At 46.3% G+C, this 23035-nt stretch overlaps 1 protein-coding gene and 1 pseudogene across 1 annotated transcript in view; both read left to right on the top strand.

Annotated features, from left to right (window-relative positions):
• The window catches only part of LOC136628740 (zinc finger protein 585A-like), a 406543-nt gene that overhangs the window by 217525 nt on the left and 165983 nt on the right, over nucleotides 1-23035 (top strand). The gene's annotated exons all lie outside the window — the stretch shown is intronic.
• LOC136627187 (gastrula zinc finger protein XlCGF17.1-like) lies at nucleotides 13673-14361 on the top strand (annotated as a pseudogene).

The following is a 23035-nucleotide window of genomic DNA, read 5'->3' as shown; positions in this document are numbered from 1 at the left end:
CAACACCAAAAAACAGTCAAAGTAACGTTATATGTGATACGAAAGAAAGAAAAAAAAATACTGTAGAGCATTGTGGGAAAAGTTCTAAAAGCTATCAAGTCAGGTTTTTGGAGTTAGAAGTTGCAAATTTTGTCACATATGTTTATGCACAAAAAATGTGTCTTTTTCTCATCTTACATAATGCTTTCTGGTTTTCTAAAAAATTGGGTGTGGTTAACGGGATGGGACATGTCTCTTGCGGCCTGACAGATTTATTATAATTTACACCAAAAACTGGCATACATTACAACATCAATGTGCACCATCAAGTGCGAATTTGATTTTCTTTGGATTGCTAAAAGACGTTAATTTTTATTTTATTTCTATTTTAAGACTTAAATTTTCTTCTTTTAGTTTTATTTCATCATCCTTTTCGAAGACCCAAAATGTTTATTATTTTGTTGCTATGCTTACAGACGGGCTTGTTTTTTGCGGGAGTAGATGTATTTATAATGGCGCCATTTTAGGTTAAACAATGTTGTTTAATTTTTTCTTGTGTGTGTGTATATATATATAATTTGATGGGGTGGGGGGGACTGAAAGTGAAAAAAGTAGGTCTATAATTTTTTTATTACTTTATGACCTTCACTGCAGAGCATATGTGACAAGTTAAATATATTCTATGGATCAATATGATTATGATACCAAATATATACATATTTTTTATGTATTGTTACCTTTGCACACTTTTAAAGAAATACAATTGTATTTGCATTGCTGCATCCAAGACCAATAAGATTTATTTTTCCATCAACAGAGCTGTTTGAAGTCTTGGTTATTTGTGGTATGAGTTGTCATTTCCATTGGTATCATGTGGTAGATTTGACTTTTTAATCACTTTTTATTATGTTTTTTCAAAGGAAGATACAGATGACCAAACAGTAATTCCGTTAATTTTTTCATTCTTATCTTTACAGCATTCACCGTTTGGTATAAGTATTATGTTAATAGTGTTTTTTTTGGGGTCAATAAGTTTACAGCAGTAGCAAATTTTCATTACATTTTTCACAATAAAATCACTTTACAAAAATTGTATTTGCATCAAAAGATTTCACAATCTGCAAGACCTATATTTGTCATGGTCCAACCGGGCCGTGCCATAGCGGTTGTGATGTGGAGACATACTGGTGGCACAGTGTCAGTCCAAGCCACATTATGTCGATGCTATTACAAAAATGCCACCAGTGTTATCAAAGAACAGATTCTATTATCTCCATTCTGAGATAACATCTGTTCAACTTTAGGTATCGTCAGTTAGTTCATAACCTGACGTAACACCAAAGTTCACAAAGGAAAAGAATAGAGATGAGTGAGTATACTCGCTAAAGGCAATCGCTCGAGCGAGCATTGCCTTTAGCGAGTACCTGCCTGCTCGAGACTGAACGTTCGGGTGGCGGCGCGGGGGAGCTGTGAGTAGCGGCAGTCAGCAGGAGGGAGCGGGGGGGAAGGGGGAAGAGGGAAGAGGGAAGAGAGGGAGAGAGATATCTCCCCTCCATTCCACCCCGCTCTCCCCCGCAGCTCCCTGCCCGCTGCCGGCACCCGAACCTTCAGTCTCGAGCGGGCAAGTACTCGCTAAAGGCAATGCTCGCTCGAGCAATTGCCTTTAGCGAGTATACTCGCTCATCTCTAGAAAAGAACTATCACCTTCCAGAGATGACCTCTGTTCTGTTCTGCTTATGATTTTTGTCTTATTACATCACCTTGCTTGTAATTTTTATTTATTTTTAACTAATACATAGCCCAATGCATTTCACCCTGGAGTAGGCTTGTCAGGGGCCAAGATGTTCTCCAAGGATGCACACACAAATTTTTAAAGTTTGACAATCATTCGTGTCATTAATGCACATATGTAGATGGTGTTGCAGAAGGTGGCTGAGATATTGCAATTGAACTGTAGTATACTCTACTGGAGGTCTGACAGGTGGTAACAATGTCACGCTCTCGGATAATGGTGTAGGACAATAATTATTTCTCAATTGACCTGTTATCACATGACTAGGTACAACGGAGTCATCGCTGTGACCACTTACCCTTTTTAACCTAGCTTATCTAAAATAAACACCGACAACCTCTTTTTTGGATTAAATTTGGCCACAGCAGCCAATTTTATTATAACATACAACAATAAATCCTGAATAACACTTTTAACCCTGATCCTAACTACTATGGAGAGATCCTTGGAGTTCCCAACAAAAATTTATATATCTGTCGCCTCACCCAAAAACAAGGAAAATAGGTGTAACTGTCTCCCGTCTCCTAAAAATCCTGACTCGGGAAACCCTATTTTCCAAACTACGCCTCCCGTCTCCAATCACCTGACTCGGGAGACTCGACATTTACCTCGAGTCACCAACCTCCCGACCCCGAGGCTATCTAGCCATACCCCGGCTATTAACAACCACAACTTTAGCAGGTAACCCCCTGCCAAAACAAGAGGCGACAGACCCACCTACAATTTAAAACTAACCAGAGGGGGGAGAAGGGAACTCAACTAACCCCTGCCTCCCCCCTTACCCCCTCGTATATTGACTCCAAGGACCCCTCCCTAACCGCCACAGCCAGCACGGCTTGAAACCTCAAGCCTGCGCCGCCCTCCACAACAACAAGGCGCTCCACTCCCTCCTGCACTGCCTCCAGCCACAAATCCAAACCTATCTCATTTAAATGAACCCCATCTTGCCTCCAATAGTTCCCCCTGCCAGATTCTAGGTCTATGTGTCGCACCGCGACCCCCCCAATCCTTCCCACAAAGCGAGACACTTCTCTATTAAGTTTTATCCTGGCCTTGTCTAATCCCCTTGCTGACCGTACGAACTTCCATATCTGTCTCGGCGCAATCTCCGACCACACCACCACCATCTTCTTATGTGCCGCTAACAATCTCAGGATATCATACCTGATATCCCTCGATAAATCCCTGAAGGGCCTTTTTCCCAAATCATTCCCCCCTGCATGTATAACAACTATGTCCGGGGCCCTGTCTAAAACCACCATCCTCTCAAACTCCTCCAACACTTTGCGCCAAGACATCCCTCTAACTCCCAGCCATCTCAAGACCGCCTCTGACCTAGGAAACCTCAACTGTCTCCCGTCCTGCCTTACACTAGCCCTCTCCGCCCCCCAATACACATAAGAGTGGCCCATAATCCACACTAGCGCCGATTGTGGACCTGAAACAAAAAAGGAGAAAACAAAATAGACCAACACCCCTTGATTATAATTATACCCCCTACCCCCCTAACTCTTTTACAGCAACTGGGGGCGAACATACAATTTATATCTCCCAGATTGCCACCTACCGATTTTCCTGATTGACTCGCCCGACAAACCTTGCACCTGTGCCTCTGTGGCCGCCCCCACCCTAAACGAGTGTGTCCCAAAATGCGACTCATCTAAACCGAGCTCCCTCAGCGCCTTCTTAAAGATCGCTGTAAACTGGAAGCGTGACAAAAACTGGCCCCCCTCGTGCTGCAATAAGGGACCTAATCTGTTGCCCGCTACCTCCGTATAGCTGACCCATGTCGACACGGGACACATCACTGACCCGTGAACCCTACCCAATCTAATCAACTGTCCCCGCCCAGCCTGATCTGTTTTTGATCGGCGTATGACCAGCTCTAAATGGTCATCAATTTTCCTAACATCCCCCACCTGTAAACCTCCCCCAACTGATTTACTAGGTGAAACCAACTCCCCCACCCTAAATGCCCCGAAAAATGCCAGTGAGAAAGCTAACCTGCGTAACGATCTTTCGAACAACGTATCGCAGAGGCCTTCCAGCACCCCCCCTATCTTTTCTAACAACTCAAACGAAACTGGTCTACGTAAATCCACACTCCCTTTTCCTTTCTTAAAACCCTTCAACGCTTGTCTCACTAGAAAATTCTTCGTTATATCCACCCCCCCCCCTTAACTTGCACCCAAATGCTACCCCTGCCATAAACCTGTTCACTCGTGACACCGAAACTTTATCCTGTTCTACCTTCCCCAACCAGCTTAACAGCGCCCCCACTCTATCTTCCTCCGCTTCTCCTACCCTAAGCTGACCTACCCATCCTTCCCACTTCTGCCACGCTGCTATATACGCAGCTCTAGTACCCTGAGCCAGTGACCTCTCAATTAGATGCCCCACTGCTCTCTTACCACACTCCAAAGATGAGACGGGCATGTCCTCCCTCGGTCCTCCGCCTAGGGGGCCAGGGTCCTGAACCGCTCCCACTGAAACCGAGAAAGAGCATCCGCGATTGAATTCTCAATCCCCGGTACATGCACCGCCACTAACCAAATATTCATCTTCAATGTTTCCAATACCAGGTGACGCAACAAATTCACCACCGGGGGTGATGAGGCGGTCAAAGAATTGATCACCTGCACCACCCCCATATTGTCGCAATGGAACCTCACCTTCTTGTTCTGAAGGCGATCGCCCCAAAGCACCACAGCCACCACAATTGGAAACAGTTCCAACAATACCAGATTCTTCGTCAAACCTTCCTCCCGCCAAGCGACCGGCCATTCCCCAACACACCATTGCCCTTGGCAATATGCCCCAAATCCAGCGCTCCCCGCCGCGTCCGTAAATAACTCGTAGTCCACATTCTCACTCACTTCCGAGATAATCATGGACCTCCCATTGTATTTGTTTAAAAAGGAAGCCCAGACTGCTAGGTCCCCTTTTAAACTCCTCCCCACTCTGATGTAGTGATGCGGGGCTCGAATTCCCGCCGTGGCCGACGCCATCCTTCGACAAAATATTCGCCCCATAGGCATTATTCTGCAAGCGAAATTCAACTTGCCCAATAATGATTGAAGCCCCCTCAGCATGACTTTCTTAGCGTTCCGTGTTTTTTCCACCTCGCATTTTAAATCCCGCAACTTATCTTCCGGTAATTGACATACCATCGCCACCGTGTCAATCCAGATGCCCAAAAACTGAAGAGAAGTTGCGGGACTCTCTGTCTTGTCGGGAGCCAAAGGCACCCCGAACCGGTCCGCCACCCACTGTAACGTTCCCAGCAGAGTCGCACACATGGGCGACTCTGCTGGGCCAATACACAGAAAGTCGTCAAGGTAGTGAATTACTGACTGCAGCTTTGCAGTGTCTTTCACTACCCAGTCCAAAAAAGTGCTGAAGGCTTCGAAGTATGCACATGAGATTGAACATCCCATGGGCAGACACCTATCGGCGAAATACTTACCTCCCCAAAAACAACCGAGTAAGTGAATACTATCTGGAGAAACCGGCAAAAGGCAAAATGCCGACTCAATGTCGGCCTTCGCTAACAGCGCCCCCCTTCCGTACCTTCTTACCCATTTCAGTGCCGCATCAAACGAAGTATAAACCACCGAACAGAGCTCAGGGTCTATACCATCGTTCACAGATGTGCCTTTCGGATAAGAAAGATGGTGTATTAGCCGAAACTTATTCGGTTCCTTCTTAGGTACTACTCCGAGGGGAGACACTACGAAGTTCCGGAAGGGAGGCTCCTGAAAGGGGCCTGCCATCCGCCCTAAGCTAACTTCTTTTGCCAGTTTCTCCGAAACCACTTCCGGATTCCTCATGGCCGAGAGTAAGTTCTTTGTTGATAACGGGATTTCGTGCTTCGGGGGAGGGATGTGAAACCCCCCCCGAAAACCCTCTACTAACAATTTTGCCTTCTCCCTGTCAGGATACCTATTTAGAAACCTGACCATCTCTTCCAGCCTCACCGGCGTCCTCCCTTTTTCCACCCCCCTCCTGCGGCCTTTCCTTTTCCTTTCTTGAAGCATTTTGATGCTCCATGTGACCCGCCATTGCAGTGTGAGCAGATATGCTTAAATCTGCAGCCTGATCCGAATTTGCATTGGCCCTCATTAAATTGCCAACACAAACCGACTCTATTAGCCCCCGACTGACCCCCCTGGTTTCCCCCTTGTGAGGTTGAAGCCAGGCCTGATGGCCCGGCTCCCCCGTGAAAAGGCTGCCCAAATCGACTAGGTGCCATAACCCGAAGCCACAGACCAATATCCTTTTGGTCCCAACGGATTGACGGCCTCACTGCCTTACGTTGCCTAAATTGTTCATCGTACCTTAACCAAGTTTGACCCCCATATACCCGATATGCTTCCCCTATAGAATCTAAGTAACAGAAGAGGCCGGAACAGTTCTCCGGCGCCTTCTCCCCTATTACGCTGGCCAATATCGCGAACGCCTGCAACCAATTATTAAATGTTTGAGGAATTAAACGCCATCTGCGTTTTTCTTCCTCCTCCTTCTTATATTCGGTCCTTTTGCCTTTGTCCAAATTAAATTTCTCCAAAGGCAAGAGGGAGAATATCTCTACAAATTCGTCCCGCCAAATCTTCTCCTTCGTTTCCTTCTTAAGATGTGCTCCTAATGGGCCCTCAAAACACACGTATACCTCACCTTTCGCCCTATCATCCAACCGCACTGCTTCGCCATCTCTTTCCGTTTGTACGGCCACCGTCACCCCCGACGCCGTCTCTTCTGCCCCCCCTGAGCTGACCCCTAGCGTACTTACCCTACTGAAAGGGGTTGCCATTGAAGTACTCCATGCAGCCACCGGCGATGGCCCCGCCTGCACTCCCCCAGTCGCCCCAGCGGGGAAGCCCTCCCCGCCAGATGACACGCTACCCGGCGTGTTGAACGCCGATCCAGGCAAACCGACCGACCCCCGCTTCCTGCCTCCGCAGGAACTCCCACATACAACCCACAAGTGCCCTCAAATCGTTATCCCCCCCATGCGCACCGGCAAAACCGACCGCACCACTACCTATACCCCCCCCTACAGGCACAGATCTAGCAATCACATTTACAGTGTTATGTGTGGTAGACTCACCGGGCTGCACAGGTGCTGTGGGCCCACCAGCCGCCGCTCCGTCTTCCTGGCGTCTCATCCTGGGATCCGTCCATGTCCCGTTCGATCCGACTGCCGCCTCTCCACTGCGCGCGCAGCCGCCCCGCTGGAACTCAAAAGACCGGCATTAGTAACATCCTCCGGACCAGCCTGCTGCTGTCCCCCTCTTTCTCCGAGCACCTGCTCCAACTCCCCCCCCCCCCCCCCCCCTGGTTCCCCGGCTAACCCTCCCACTGGGTCCACACTGCTCACCTCCAGTAGCTCTGGACCCTCTGCTCTGTCCTGCCCCAGATCCTCTCGACGAACTGGGACAAGGGCGCTCCTCTCTGCTACCCTTACTGCTGGAGCGCCCCCCCCCTCTAACTGCTCCTCTAGCCGACTGTGCAGCCGCAGGTCCCGGCCCCCTCGCAGCCCGGGTACCTGCGCTGCACGCAGCGCCACGCCGCCGATTAGGATTCCTCCCAGCCCTGGCCCCCCCGCCTGCCGCTGCGGGGGCTGGCCCGGCTGGAGGTTCCACTGATGGGCTCCCTGTGCGGCGCCGGCGCACGGGAGCGTGCTCGGGGCTAAGCCTCTCCGGCGCACGCGCCCGACACGGCCTCCTCTCCCTCTCCGAAACTGCCGCCGCTCCCCCCTCTCCCACACTTGCCAGTCTTTCGATCCACTCGATTCCTCGCTCAGCTGCCGCTGCCCGGATCCTCTCCATCAGCGCTTCCATCTCTTCGGGCTCTTCTTGCACGGCTGTAACCTCCGATCTCCACAGGGGGCGCTCTTCTTTCCTCCGGTCTTCTCCCCAGCAGTCCTATTCCTCCGGTCTTCTCACCAGCGGTCTTCTTGCACCGGTCTTCTCCCCCAGCGATCTTCTTGCTCCGGTCTTCTCACCAGCGATCTTCTTGCTCCAGTCTTCTCACCAGCGATCTTCTTGCTCCGGTCTTCTCACCAGCGATCTTCCTGCTCCGGTCTTCTCACCAGCGATCTTCCTGCTCCGGTCTTCTCACCAGCGATCTTCCTGCTCCGGTCTTCTCACCAGCGATCTTCCTGCTCCGGTCTTCAGGTAGGTCTTCTAATTCCTTCTGACTGCACCCGATCGTCCTCTGCTTCAGGTCCTCCCGTTCTTCTACAGCTGCCATGCTTATATTCTTATCTTGCTGTCTTCCTTCTCCGGTCTTCACTCTTCTCCCCGCCCAGGCTCCAGGTCCGTCTTCTTCCTCTGCTGTTCCCGGAATGACTCCTCCCCCCTTCCTTCCCGCTCTTTCTATCCCATAAACCTTTTCTCCCCCTCATTACCCCCTCCCTTTTAACCTCCACCTCACCTTATTTTTATTTAAAATATTAACCCTTTCCTCCCCGTTAACCCCGTCATGTTCGCCTTCACCTACGGCCCCTGCGAGCCCCGGTTCCGGCCTCCCTGGATGGAAATCTACCTGTCTCTTTCCCAGAGTTCCACTACAGAGAGGTTTCTCTTAAATCTAATTCCTCATTGATGTTTATTAATTAAATTGATTTTTATTAACTAAATAACAAACAGGCAGCATGTCAGTCCTGATGGTGTTCCTTTGTGAACTTTGGTGTTACGTCAGGTTATGAACTAACTGACGATACCTAGAACTTGTCCTTCATCAGAGAATTCACACATTTTCATGTTCAGAATGTGGGAAATCTCTTACTCGTAAAACAGATTTTCTTAATCATCAAAGATGTCACACTTTGGTAACACTGGTGGCATTTTTGTAATAGCATCGTTACAGTGATCTCCTCAATTATTGAATTAGAGGGGATTACTAAAATTGACCTAATAGTTCGTAACACACACATATATAATATTTATTTTTCCCTATTTGGGACTAAGTAACACGAGCTTATAATAGGTGGATAGTGTAGCTATATATGTTTGTTCATAGATAGATAGATTTTAAAGAATTTAATAAGTTATATTTTATAAATTATTAGTTTGCCGGTCCAATCAGTGAACTGCTGGTTTAAAGTTTTGGACTTAGTCTGCCCCCGTTACAGAAGCCACATTATGACACGATTTGGGTCAAATGTCTGGAGGGATGTACCTCTTGAGGAGGGACTTGTGGAAAACCCTATGGATTCTCCACGTGTCTGGCAGTGCCAGCTCGTATGCCATAGGATAAATAAAAGGGCCCACAAATCGGGGAGCCAGCTTCAAAGAAGGCACTTTTAACTCCAGATTCTTGGAAGACAAGTATACCAACTGGCCCACAGAAAAAGGTTCAGAAATGGTACGTGTACCTCTGCTACTCATTAGCACCGCACCCCAGGACTACTCCAAGTTGCCACGCACCTTCTCCCACACCTCACGCAGATTGTGAACCTGAGTGTCTGCAGAAGGATTGTTATAGGAAGACAGGAAAGACACCACAATACTGGGATTAAAACCAAAATTACAGAAACACCAGATGCCTAATGTGTAGGGTTATTGATGGCAAAGTCGGCCAATGCTAAATAATTGACCCAGAGACTCACGGACATTCTGAGGTACGGAACCAGTTTCTGGTTCATACGTTCTGTCTGCCTATTAGACTCCAGGTGGAAGGGTGCGTTCACACGAGCGCATAAACGGCGCGTTTTTGCGCCCAATCGTATAAACGTGACCATCTGAGGCATTGGTTTCCAATGTATTCGTTCGCACGGGCGATTTTACAGCGCGTAAAACCGGCAACCCGAAAAAAAATCGGAACATATGCGACCGAAATACGCGCCAACGCATATTCGATGGCCGAAAAGATAGTTTGCAATGAAGGAACAAACGATAATACGCTTTCTAGCTCTGGTCATGATCGCCGAAAAACGTTCTTTCCAGCGATTAAACGCTGCGCACGTGCGAACGTAAATACGCCTACGCTCGTGTGACCGTGCCCGAAGGCAGAGGAAAATGACAACCTGATACCAATACTCTTATAAAAGGCCCTCCAAAACCAGGAAACAAATTGGACTCCCCGGTCAGACACAATAACTATGGCAATCCCATGAAGCTGCATAATCTCCTTGATAAATATGGTGGCTAACTCAGGGGCAGACGGAAGCTTCCTAAGAGAAGTGAAAATGTGCCATCTTGGAAAATCTGTTAACGACCACCAAGATGACAGAGCACGCCTGGGACTCGGGTAAGTCGGTAATAAAATCCATCAACAGATGGGTCCATGGTCTCTCCAGAACGGGAAAAGGAAGAAGCGGACCTTTAGGCCGTCTCCGTACACTCTTCTCTCGGGCACAAATAGGACTTGACAAATGACTTGACATGCCGAGACATTTGTTGCCACCAATACAAACAGCCATTTGTGGCCACCAATACAAACAGCCTTCGGGAACAGACTGCTGAACAGTAGGAGTAAAGCAGAGGTGTCGGATGTAAGGACATCTACCCCCACGCCCGGGCCCAGAATACTCTCCGGCTCAGGCTCCTCTACCTCAGGAACCTGAAGCTGCGTGACAAAGCATCAGCTTTGACATTCTTGGACAGAGGCACATATGTGACTACAAAATTGAAGTGCAAAAAAAAACAATGCCCATCTTGCCTGACAAGCTTTCAAGCACTCGGCGGACTCCAGATAAACTAAATTCTTATGGTCCATGAGGACCATAATAGTAATACGAGCGCCCTCTAAGAAATGTCTCCATTCATCAAATGCCCATTTTATGGCCAGTAATTCCCTGTTGCCAATATCATAGCTGAGTTTTGCCTGATTAAACTTCCTAGAAAAGAACGCACAGGGTTGGAGACCAGGACGGACGAGAGATTCCTGCGAGAGGACTGCCCCCACGCCATATTCCAAGGCATCCACTTCAATGATGAACGGGCAATCTAGATCTGGCTGAGCCCAAACTGGTGCTGTGGAGAAAGCCTTCTTGAGAAATGTAAAGGCCTTCACAGCCTCCTGCGACCAGGAATCAACCCTAGCCCTCTTCTTGGTCAGGTTGGTCAAGGGTTTGGCCACCACCGAAAAGTTCTCAATAAATTTCCCATAAAAGTTTGCAAACCTCAAAAAGTGTTGTAACGCCTTTAAGTTGACGGATTGCATCCATTCGGTGATGGCCTTGACCTTGTCCGGGTCCATCCGGATGGCTGATGGAGAAATGACATATCCAAGAAAAGCAATCTCCTGTACCCCGAAAAGGCATTTCTCCAACTTAGCATACAAATGATAGGCTCAATAGTGGGAAAGAACTGACCGTAAATGCTTGATATGGCTCTCTCAATCAGAAGAGAATACCAGAATATCATCCAAATATACTACCATGAACATGCCCAGAATGTCATGGAAAATGGCGTTGCTAAAACCTTGAAAAAAAGAGCTGGCGCGTTACATAACCCGAATGGCATGACTAGACATTCAAAATGCCCCAAAGGAGTATTAAACATCGTTTTTCCATTCGTCCACCTCTCTGATACAAATGAGATTATAGGCTCCCTGAAGATCAAGCTTGGAGAACCAACGGGCTCTCATAACCTGGTTGAGGAGGTCAGGAATCAAGGGCAATGACTACTGATTTTTTACGGTTATCCTCTTCAAGGCTCTTTAATCAACACAGGGCCAAAAGCCACTATCCTTCTCAACGGAAAAAAAAATCCTGCCCCTGCGCATATTAACGTCTTCATCAACACTTCTGCCCTATTCAGCAATTCCAGCAACTGATTGGTTGGCTGATTTAACCTGATTGGTTGTTTGGGTTGGCTGATTCACAAGTGTTGATGAAGATGTTAATATGTTGCCCCTGTGGGTGATTCAGGACAACGTATGTATCCCTTGGCGAGACTCTCCGTAATATACTCCTTCATCGCCTCTCGTTCAGGGACTGTTACATTATATATTCCCCCTTGGAGATCTTGCTACCGGGAAGAAGATCGATTTTTGCAATCCCATTCTCGGGGCGGAGGTAACATCTCAGAAAGTTGTTTCGAAAATACGTCAGAAAAATCCTCAATATACGGAGGTAACTCCTTGACCTCACACTCAGTAGAATGCACCTGGACTGAGACCAAATGCTCACTGCAACCCTGCCCCCATTGCACTAGTTCAAAGGTGGACCAATCAAGCCGGAGCCAGGGTAACCAAAGGACTAAATCAACAGAAAGGTTCTCCATTACCAAAAAAGAACACACCTGAAAATGTAGCACCTCTACAGAAAAAACTAGTTCTCTACAGAGAAAAATCAGAGATGGAGTTATCAGAGGGGAGCTTTCCAAATTCACAGCCAGTCGGCAGAGCTGCTGACTGTGATGCCAGAGTCCCAGGTTCAAGGGTGACCTCAGTCTGACAACTGTGCTTGGTCCAGGACAAAATGTTTAGGGTGTTAGAGTCACAACGTAAAAGAGCCTTCCCAGTGAATGAAACACCTTGTAAGGCAAATGGGAAAACGCAGGGAGAAGGCTAGCTATCTTCGGAGAGTTAAAAGATAGGCTTTTGTTCACTGAAAAAGATGCAGAACTCTGGAGTGAAGTGCCCAAAGGTGATCTACAGATGGCCAAAGTAAAAAATTCTTCTTTTATTTACCTTGTGCTCGATGATCTTCCAGGGACAGGAACCCGAGACTTGTGAAGGACAGTGCTGTAAAATCTTTTGAATGCCCCTTTTTCAGATCTTCCACAGGCTGCATATGATTGATGACAGTCACAATTTGTTACTTATTAGGCCAGATTACGACATTAAGCTTTTAGGCCTGTTGTTAATGCAGATTTTTTTGACCAACTCCAGAAACACGGATTGTGATAAGTGATAAACTTTTTCTTTCTATCACCCTTTTTTGTATTAACTTCAAATACATGAAATTACTTTTCACTTCTACCCTGAATGATAAATTGCATGCAGCTGTCAGGAAGTGTGTGAGATTAAAGGGGTTGTCTCGCGAAAGCAAGTGGGGGTATACACTTCTGTATGGCCATATTAATGCACTTTGTAATGTACATTGTGCATTAATTATGAGCCATACAGAAGTTATTCACTTACCTGTTCCGTTGCTAGCGTCCTCGTCTCCATGGTGCCGTCTAATTTTCAGCGTCTAATCGCCGGTCTTCTTCTTTTCTGAATGGGGCCGCTCGTGCCGGAGAGCGGCTCCTCGTAGCTCCGCCCCGTCACGTGCCGATTCCAGCCAATCAGGAGGCTGGAATCGGCAATGGACCGCATAGAAGACCTGCGGTCCACCGAGGGTGAAGATCCCGGCGGCCATCTTCACCAGGTAAGTAAGAAGTCACCGGAGCGCAGGGATTCAGGTAAGCACTATCCGGTTTTCTTTTTTAACCCCTGCATCGGGTTTGTCTCGCGCCGAACGGGGGGGCTATTGAAAAAAAACAAAACCTGTTTCGGCGCGGGACAACCCCTTTAAACCAGCAATTAGCACTGACTGACACACTCATTAAGTGTGTGTGAGTAAACCAGCTGTTAGCACTGACTCACAAGAACCTTTATGATTCTCCACTGAGCATTTAGTAAAATAGCGGTGACAGGTACACTGATACATGAACTTATGAAGATGGAGGCTTCACCACAGAAAGGGGAAAAATGCAAGGGAATAACCTGTGGCCAAACATTATGATTTACTGGTCCTCGCTGTGAGGTCTACTGTTAGATTGTGACCAGCTTTTTCACCACTGTCTTAGTTAAAAAATGCTATGTAACTTGTAATTTGCAATGAAAGTATTTATATAGAAATGTAAAAAAAATCTATATCAATTTTGAAGTTATTTCAATAAAAAAATAGTAAAATCAGCTTTATTCTTGGCAGGTGATGGTATAAGGAGCTCAGAGGGACGTCTGATGTTTGCAGATTGTAAAACAGAGGATTGTGGCATCACACAAGATACATTTAAAAAACCTGCCATTATCCCAGATATACTCTCAGTTCTTCACAGCAAATATGCATCCTCTGTTCCAGCACAGACTGATAAGCCAAATAAAAGTCACAAAAGGGGAGAAGATCAAAGAGCTCAGAGAGGGAGAAAGACACTTCCATGTTCAGAATGTGGGAAATATTTTACTTCAAAATCAAATCTTGTTAAACACAAAAAAAACACACAGCAGAGAAGCCATTTTCATGTTCAGAATGTGGGAAAAGTTTTAGTGTGAAATCAAAACATGTCAGACATCAGAGAAGTCACACAGGAGAGAAGCCATTTTCATGTTCAGAATGTGGGAAATGTTTTAGAAACAAACCAGAACTTGTAAATAATTAGAGAACTCACACAAGGGAGAAGCCATTTTCATGTTCAGAATGTGGGAAATGTTTTAGACTGAAATCACACCTTGCCCAACATCAGAAGACTCACACAGGAGAGAAGCCATTTACATGTTTAGAATGTGGGAAATGTTTTATATAGAAATCAAAACTTGTCAGACATCAGAAAAGTCACACAAGGAAGAACCCATTTTCATGCTCAGAATGTGAGAAATCTTTTACCTGCAAATCAGATTTTCTTAAACATCAAAGAACTCACACAGGGAAGTAGCCATTTTGCTTTAAACTCATTTTTATGTACAAGGCACAACAACAAAAAAAACAAAACAGTTACAGACAAAGTAATGTTATATATGATACAAGAGAAAGGGAAAGTTCGATGGAGCCTTGGGATTAAATTTAGCTAAACTCTTGAGTCAGTTTTTCAGAATAAAAAGTCACAAATTTTGTCACAGATGTTATTGCCAGTGGCATAGGAAGGTCAAGTGGTAACCGGGGCGAAAAATTTTTCTGCCCCCACCACCACCACTTTTGAGATTATTAAAAGAAGGAAAAACAAGGTAATTACAGTTGCAACTGTAATTTTCTGGTTTATTTAATTAACATTGTTGCGATAAACACTTAAAGGGGTTGTCTCGAGGCAACAGTGATTTTTTTTTTGCCCAGTCCCCCTTCTTAAGCATACATTACTATGCACCAGTGTAAATGGCTTTTAAAGCAGGTTTCTACTCACAGTTCTTGTGTTTCATCAACTTATAAAACGTTTCCCAAAGATGGCCGCCGGTTCTTTTCCCAAGGATGCACTGCGGTTTTCTCCCATGGTGCACCGCGGGTCTTCTCCCATGGTGCACCATGGGCTCTGTGCGTTCCATTGCCGATTCCAGCCTCCTGATTGGCTGGAATCGGCACACGTGACGGGGCGGAGCTACGCGATGACGCATAGAAGGGGGCGGAGCCAAAACGCCGCTCGTGCCCGGACGAACCAGAAGAAGAAGACCCTTCTGCGCAAACGCGTCTAAAAAAGCAAGCAGACAGCAAAATTAGACGGAGCCATGGAGACGAGGACGCTAGCAACGGAGCAGGTAAGTGAATAACTTCTGTATGGCTCATATTTAATGCACGATGTATATTACAAAGTGCATTAATATGGCCATACAGAAGTGTATAACCCCACTTGCTTTCGCGAGACAACCCCTTTAAAATCTTTGTCTCCTAACTTTGTTCTCTGCAAATTTTAAAATCGCATCATCAAAATCAATTCCTTTTGCTACTTTGTTTTCAATTGAGAAGATTGAGCAGTGTTATAGCATTGTTGAATATGTCAGATACAGTAGAGTAAAGTTGAGTCTTTTAGTTGTAGCAGAGCTGAGTGTGTGCCTTGCCAGATTCAGCCATGATATAACATTGTTGAATATGTCAGTTACAGTGGGGCTGAGTCTATTAGATGTAGCAGAGCTTCCGTGGTTCAAAAATTGACTAGGCTGGAGAATCTATGCCAGAGATAAAACGTAGGATAGCATTGGGGCGAAACTCGATGCTAAACATGGCCAAAATCTGGAAAAGTATCGACATAGCAACTAAATGCAGGATAGTGCAAACCACTGTTTTCCCCATAGCCATGTATGGATGTGAAAGCTGGACTACGAGGGAAGCTGATAGGAGGGTTGATACGTTTGAGCTGTGGTGCTGGCGAAAGCTGCGGTGTATGCCCTGGACGGCAAGAGTAACTAACAGAGAAGTTCTGAACATATAAGACCCGATGTATCACTGGAGGCCTAGATGACCAGACTCAGACTCTTGGATTTGGCCATGTAATGCAAGTAGAGTTGCTAGTAATATCTATAATGCTTGGACAGATCAGCGGCAAAAGAAGACCCTGATGCCAAAAAACACGATGGCTGATACTGTCAGAGCTGATACTGGCATGGATATCACACAGCTGAAAAAACTGTGCAAAACCGAAAACCATTGAGTGAGGGAGCCTTTAGGGTCGCCGAGGGTCATGAACGACTAAACAGCTAACAACAATACACAGTACCAATCTTAACATTACTTTCAATTGTGCCTCTCACACACAGCACGCACTATCTTGGCGCTTATTATACACGCCAAGATAGCGTATGGGGCTTGTCGGCCCACAGCAAATATATAATGCTCTGCGCTACTAAAAACCACTCGTGTGAGAGAGGCAGCAGTGAAGACAGACCCCAGTAACATTTCAGTAGCAACAGTATAGACAGACCCCAGTAAAACTTCAGTTCCAGCAGTGCAGACAGACCCCAGTAACATTTCATTGGCAGCATTGCAGACAGACCCCAGTAACATTAACATAGAAGCAGTATGGGCAAAGCAGCAGATTCACATTTCCCTGGCAGCAGTGTAGGGAGAGCACAGCATTTGTAACATTTCAGTAGTAGCAGTATAGACAGGCCCCAGTAACATTTACGTAGAAGCAGTATGGGCAGAGCCCACCATTTGTTACATTTCTGTTATAGCAGTATAGACATGCCCCAGTAACATTTCCGTTGAAGCATCATGGGCAGAGCCCAGTATTAGTTGAATTACAGTAGTAACAGCATACACCAACCAAGCTAAAATTTCAGGAGCACAAGTATCAGCAGACCGAAGTAACATTTCTGTTGCAGAAGTCTAATCAGACACCTCAAGCGTTACAGTGGCAGAAGTATAGGTAGGCAGAACAGAGTTACATTTCTGTAGCACAAGTGTAGGCCAACCCCAGACACAGTGGTGTACCATGAGTGCAGGCGAAGCCCATAAAAATTACTTGGATTACATTGTAGGCGAGGGGCCGAAAAATTGGTGTACCAACAGTACAAATGTACCCCAGAAAAATTGCCCATGCCCAACCCAGAGGGCAGGTGAAACCCATTAATCGCTTAGCGTACTGTGGCTTAATTTTTAACTAGGCCTGGAGGCAGCCCAGTCTAAAAAACAATTGGTTCAGGTGGAAGTTTCAATGCTTTAATGAGAATTGAAACAGATAAATATTATTTAGAAAAGTTATATGAGCCTTTTGGCCCACAGAAAAATTGCCCACTCGCGGTGATTACGTGAGGTTTCAGGAGGAGGAGCCAGAGGAGGACGAATATCATACACAGATTGACAAAGTTCTTTAGGTAGCGCTGCTGTCCGCTGGTGGAGAAGAGAAGTCTGGGGAAATCCAGGCTTTGTTCATCTTTATGAGTGTAAGCCTGTCGGCACTGTCAGTTGACAGGCGGGTACGCTTGTCCGTGATGATTCCCCCAGCTGCACTAAACACCCTCTCTGACAAGATGCTAGCCGCAGGTCACGCCAACACCTCCAGGGCATACAGCGCGAGTTCGGGCCACGTGTCCAGCTTTGACACCAGGTAGTTGTACGGAGCAGAGGCGTCACGGAGGACGGTGGTACGATCGAGTATGTACTCCCGCACCATCTTCTTACAGTGCTCCCTCCGACTCAGCCTGGACTGGGGAGGTGTGAGAAAGTCTTGCTGGGGAGCCATAAAGCTGGCAAAGGCCTTGGAGAGTGTTCCCCTGCCTGCGCTGAACATGCTGCCTGATCTCCGCGCCTCCCCTTCTACGTGGCCCTCGGAACTGCGCCTTCTGCCACTAGCGCTGTCAGATGGGAAGTTTACCATCAGTTTGTCCACCAGGGCCCTGTGGTATTGCATCACTCTCAAACCCCTTTCCTCTTCGGGAATGAGAGTGGAAAGGTTCTCCTTATACCGTGGGTCAGTGTGTACACCCAGTAATCCGTAGTGGCCAGAATGCGTCTAACATGAGGGTCACGAGAAAGGCATGCTAACATAAAGTCAGCCATGTGTGCCAGGGTACCTGTACGCAACATATGGCTGTCCTCACTAGGAAGATCACTTTGAGTGTCCTCCTCCTCCTCCTCCTCCTCAGGCCATATACACTGAATGGATGAGAGGCAAGCTGCATGGGCACCATCTGCAGTGGGCCCAGCTGTCTCTTCCTCCTCAGGCTCCTCCACCTCCTCCTCCACGCGCTGAGATATAGACATGAGGGTGCTCTGACTATCCAGCAACATACTGTCTTCCCCCGCCTCCGTTTCCGCCCGCAAAGCATCAGCCTTTATGCTTTGCAGGGAACTTCTCAACAGGCATAGCAGGGGAATGGTGACGCTAATGATTGCAGCATTGCCGCTCACCATCAGGGTGGACTCCTCAAAGTTTCCAAGGACCTGGAAGATATCTGCCATCCAAGCCCACTCCTCTGTAAAGAATTGAGGAGGCTGACTCCCACTTCGCCGCCCATGTTGGAGTTGGTATTCCAAGATAGCTCTACGCTGCTCATACAGCCGGGACAACATGTGAAGCGTAGAGTTCCACCGTGTGGGCACGTCGCAAAGCAGTCGGTGCACTGGCAGATTAAACCAATGTTGCAGGGTGGCAGCGTCCGTGTGGGACTTGCGGAAATGTGCGCTGACCAGTCGCACATGAAAGAGCCGGGGCCGCCGGGCACGGGTGAGTGCGCTCTCCTCCCTGCAGGCGCTGGGGTCGGGTCCCGTGATGAGAATTCTCGCCGTCGGATCCGACCTGCCCGTCTGCAGGCGGCCTTAGCGTGTGTCTGTAGCGAGCCGCGGGCGGGGCTGATTTAAATACTCAGGGGTCACTTGATCTGGCCAGCCACTCACTGCAGGGGGGTGGGATAGGGCTGGAAAGTCACAGGAGGAAGTTGTAATGCCTTCCCTGTCTTTCTATTGGCCAGAAAAGGGCGCAAATTTCTCAGGGAAGGAAATGTAATGGAGTCGAGTGCCGCGTTGTGCTCATCTCGAGTAACGAGCATCTCGAACACCCTAATAATCGAACAAGCATCAAGCTCAGACGAGTGCGCTCGCTCATCTCTAGTGGCAATCTTTCAGCCCCCACCTTTGCAAAATAACTGTTATCTCTCTGTGAATATAAAACACAGACTGAACAAAGTTCTTTTAGTTTAACTATTTCCTGCATTTAAACGCATAAATAACACATATGCTGGGACCTTCTGACAATGCAACATGTTCTGCATTTTCAACCCCTGTATTCTTAAAAGCCCCCACAGGATGTGAGTGAAGTATAACTGTCTTACACTTTTATGAAAAAGAGACCAAGACAGTATAATTCATTAGATTTATTACAAGCTTCTATTCCATTAGAGCAAACAAAGCTACTTTCCAAGGTTAGTATAATATTCTCTCTGCTCTTATCTTTTGGCCTTGAAGGAGTTAGAAGAAGACAGAAATAAGGAGAAGGGGGGCTGTCTCACCCTGCATCTTCATGTAAATAATCTTTCACTAGCGAGCTCAGTTAACTATATATATATATATATATATATATACACACACACCTATATCTATCCACCTAGTATTATACACCTTTTCCTCTCCCTCTCTCTGCCACCAAATCATATGCCAGTAACCTTTCTCTCCACTTTGCTTGTTCCCCATATTTCTCTCTCTACCTAACCGCCAATGTAACCTTCAATAGACACTGTCCCGACACCCTTCCGATCACATACTGTACTTTCCAACATTTCACTTACAAATACTTTCTTAATACGTGTACGTACTTAACTTTCTCTGACTGTCCCTCTGCATCTCATTTCAGCACTTTCTAGTAAACCTTTGTCTTTCAAAGCACCCTTCTTGGTCCTAAGAACCTCCTCCCAGTCTCCATACAGTAATCTACCGTGCGGGTCCATGTCACACATTTTTATAAGGGTTTTCTTACATTTTACAAACTGAGACCCTTGTCTCTCTGCCACCAATTAATCCGCTCGATGACGGACCTTAAGAGGCTCCGTCTTTTTAAACACAGACTCATAGAGTACTTCCCTCTAGCCCAAATGATCTGCTCTCCGTGGCGAGATAACCGAAGGTCCCTGCTTCTATGAGACTAACAAACTAAAACTACACGTTACACAGAGTACTTCCTTCTAGTCCAAATTATCTGCTCTCTGTGGCAAGATAACCAAAGGTACCTTCTTCTAAGCCAAAACTGCACATCTCACAGAGCGCAACCCCACTAATCTAAATTGTCAGCCCCTTATGTATGGCAAAACAACTGGGGGTCCCTCCTTCTGTGAGACAAAAAAAGAAAAGAGAAAAAAAATCTGCAGATACAACAAACAACCCCCACTACTGCTAAAAAGATACGGACTTCAGAGTACAAATTAACTATAGACTAGTTCCTGAGTGGGCGATTGGAGCACTTATCACGGTCAGTGGTCCATGACGGCAAACCCGAAGCCCTTGAGTTACCATGTAGAACTCTTAACCCAACCCATCCGCTCCCAAAACACAGATAGTCCCTCCTGCTGCAAGACTCCAAGCGTAAAACGCAACATAAATATATGCTGATCTTACCTTGAGTTCAGTGAGTTGATCAGGCTCGGTTTGCAGCAGGACGGCTTCCTTGTGGCATGGATCCGGGTGGTGTGGGCTGTACGGCTCCGGTTTTGCTGCCTCTACGTCGGGCGCCAACTGTCAGGGAAATTCTGTGTACAGCACCAATCAGGCCCACCCCAATGCACCGTTGCCGGCGGTAAAGAAGAAACACCACACACAGAGGTCTGGTATAGTGCCTCACACGGGGAAATAACTGTGCACTTTATTACAGATTACATGGGGCTTTATCCCCCTTATTACATCATTAGAAGTGTGTCTTATTGGCTCAAATCCAACGCATAACCATATATGTGATGTCTGCAGTTCTGCCTGAGGCAGTGTTAGTCATATACATAGTTAAACAGTCGTTATGTAGATACTGGGAAAATAGCCAAGCACGCAGCCTTCGTATCCGGTTCTGTATCATCTCTGAATTTCTGGACACATCTCTCTCAGCCTTGTAAAGCCTTGGCATATCTGATATGATTTTTAAGGCTACATATTAAGTTTTTTTCATTTTAGCATAGAATTAGTATGTATAGAAAAATAGAATTAGTACACATATAAAAAAAAGACATTATATATATATATATATATATATATATATATATATATATATATTCGTATTTCTACCTACAAATGTATATATTTCCCTCTCAAAAATAGAAATATATCCAGATCATAGCTGTCCCAGATGTCAAGAGCTGGGGACAGGTCATTTCCATTGCTGTGGGACTGCCCTGTGATTCAGAATTTCTGGAACAGGATACACAGGTTCACCATCACTCATCTGGCTCCCTCAATCCCACCTGGACAATCTTTGGTTACATAGACCAAGATGAAGATGTACACCAGGAAGTCGAAAACTTCTACATATGGTAGCCATGGCCGAGGTCAAAACAATCCTGCAGACATGGATTGACATGAACCCACCCTCCCTTAAACTCTTCATAGATAAATTCACGATTTCTCATGCAGATGGATTGGTTAAAGGTCTCATCCGCAAAGGAAACCCAGGTTTTTTGAAAGCTGGGAAAGCTTTAACATATTGCCTTGACGAGAGAGGGAGACTATTAATGAATCCTTTCATCTAACATCTTAGTATATAGAGAGAACAATGGGGAGGGGGTGGTATGTAATGATAGTCCTGTGATTGATGTGATCCTAGAGGTGTGGAGGGGAGCCCCGTGTCTGCAGCCACCACATAAAACTCCTGGGTGCTCTCCGAGCCCTGTTGGGGCCATGCAGGAGGAGGGAGATGCTAAAAAACTAAACTTAAAATCACTCAGTTTCTTATGCAGCACAGTGAATAACGATGCTGCATGGGACTGGGGGCGGGGTTTAGGGGATCAGCGAGCTAGATGGGGGGAGGAGCTAAGGAAGGAAGAAGAAGGAGAAGACAGGAAGAAGAACGGAAAGAGAAGAAGCGTGGAGGAAAGAGGACGGAGCCGAGCAAGACGCCCACCCACCCGCCCGTGAGATGGGTGAGGAAAGACTTTATAGGACTTTATGCGTTCGGAAGTTGTCACAGCTGTGGTTGGCCTGAACTTTCCATGCTGGAGAAGAGGAGGGTTTACAAGCCCAAGGAAAGCGGGCTTACAAACGTCCTGTGGAATAGTTAAAGCTAAAATCAGTTTAAATTAAGCGGGTTGTAGCATGGGAAGGGTTATGGAGTTAAAATAGTTAAATTAAAATAGTAGAGGTTAAATATTTAATAAAAGCTGTGGCCTACCCCACATTTACACACAAGAAGTCTCCGGGTAAGTTTTTGTTATTAGTTAAGGGAGCGTCAGTCAGGTTGATGCCCCCAGTCCAGTTTACATTTGTTATAAAGGTCTAGTTAGAAAACCTCATATCTTGCTCCCTTCTTCCCTCCCCAATCCTACCCACATCTGCCTCTTTGTGGTCTGTCCCCTCCCCCCCCCCCTTTTTTTTTACAAACACATACATATATATATACACATACACATATATATATCCAAAAATAAAAAATATTATATAATATTATATAATAAGATATATATTATATATATCTTAAACAACACGCTATGTTTAACCTAAAGTGGTACCATTATAAATTAATTTACCCCTTAAAAATGCATGGCCTTCAGCAGGCTTTTGAAACAAAAGGAGAAAAAAAACAAAAAGGAAAAAGTTTGTTTTTTAAATCTAAAAATAGAAATGAAATTAAAAAAGGCACATCCATGTTTGAGGAAAATCAAGTTTGCACCTGATGGTGTACATTTATGTTATAATGCATCCAAGTTTTTGGTGTACGTTATAGTAAATCTGTCGGGCCGCAGAAGACATGTCCCAGCTCATTAAGCCCACCCAATTTTAAGAAAACTGGAAAGTTGAAAAAAAGTCACAATTTTGTTTGTACAATAACCAGTGGCATAGGAAGCCGGGTGCGGCAGGTGCGGGACATCCCGGGCGCCATCACTGAGAGGGTGACAGCTCAGTTGTGGTCCTGTCCGTCATCCGGTCCTATCACATCCCCTACCCAAAAGGCCTGCTTTCCACATGCTGACTTACCGCACAGTTACTTTCACTGG

This window comes from Eleutherodactylus coqui, chromosome 5 (genome assembly GCF_035609145.1).
Source record: "Eleutherodactylus coqui strain aEleCoq1 chromosome 5, aEleCoq1.hap1, whole genome shotgun sequence".
In the NCBI taxonomy this organism is placed as follows: domain Eukaryota; kingdom Metazoa; phylum Chordata; class Amphibia; order Anura; family Eleutherodactylidae; genus Eleutherodactylus; species Eleutherodactylus coqui.
The sequence above is the reverse complement of the archived record's forward strand: the minus strand, read 5'-3'. Positions and strand labels throughout refer to the sequence as shown.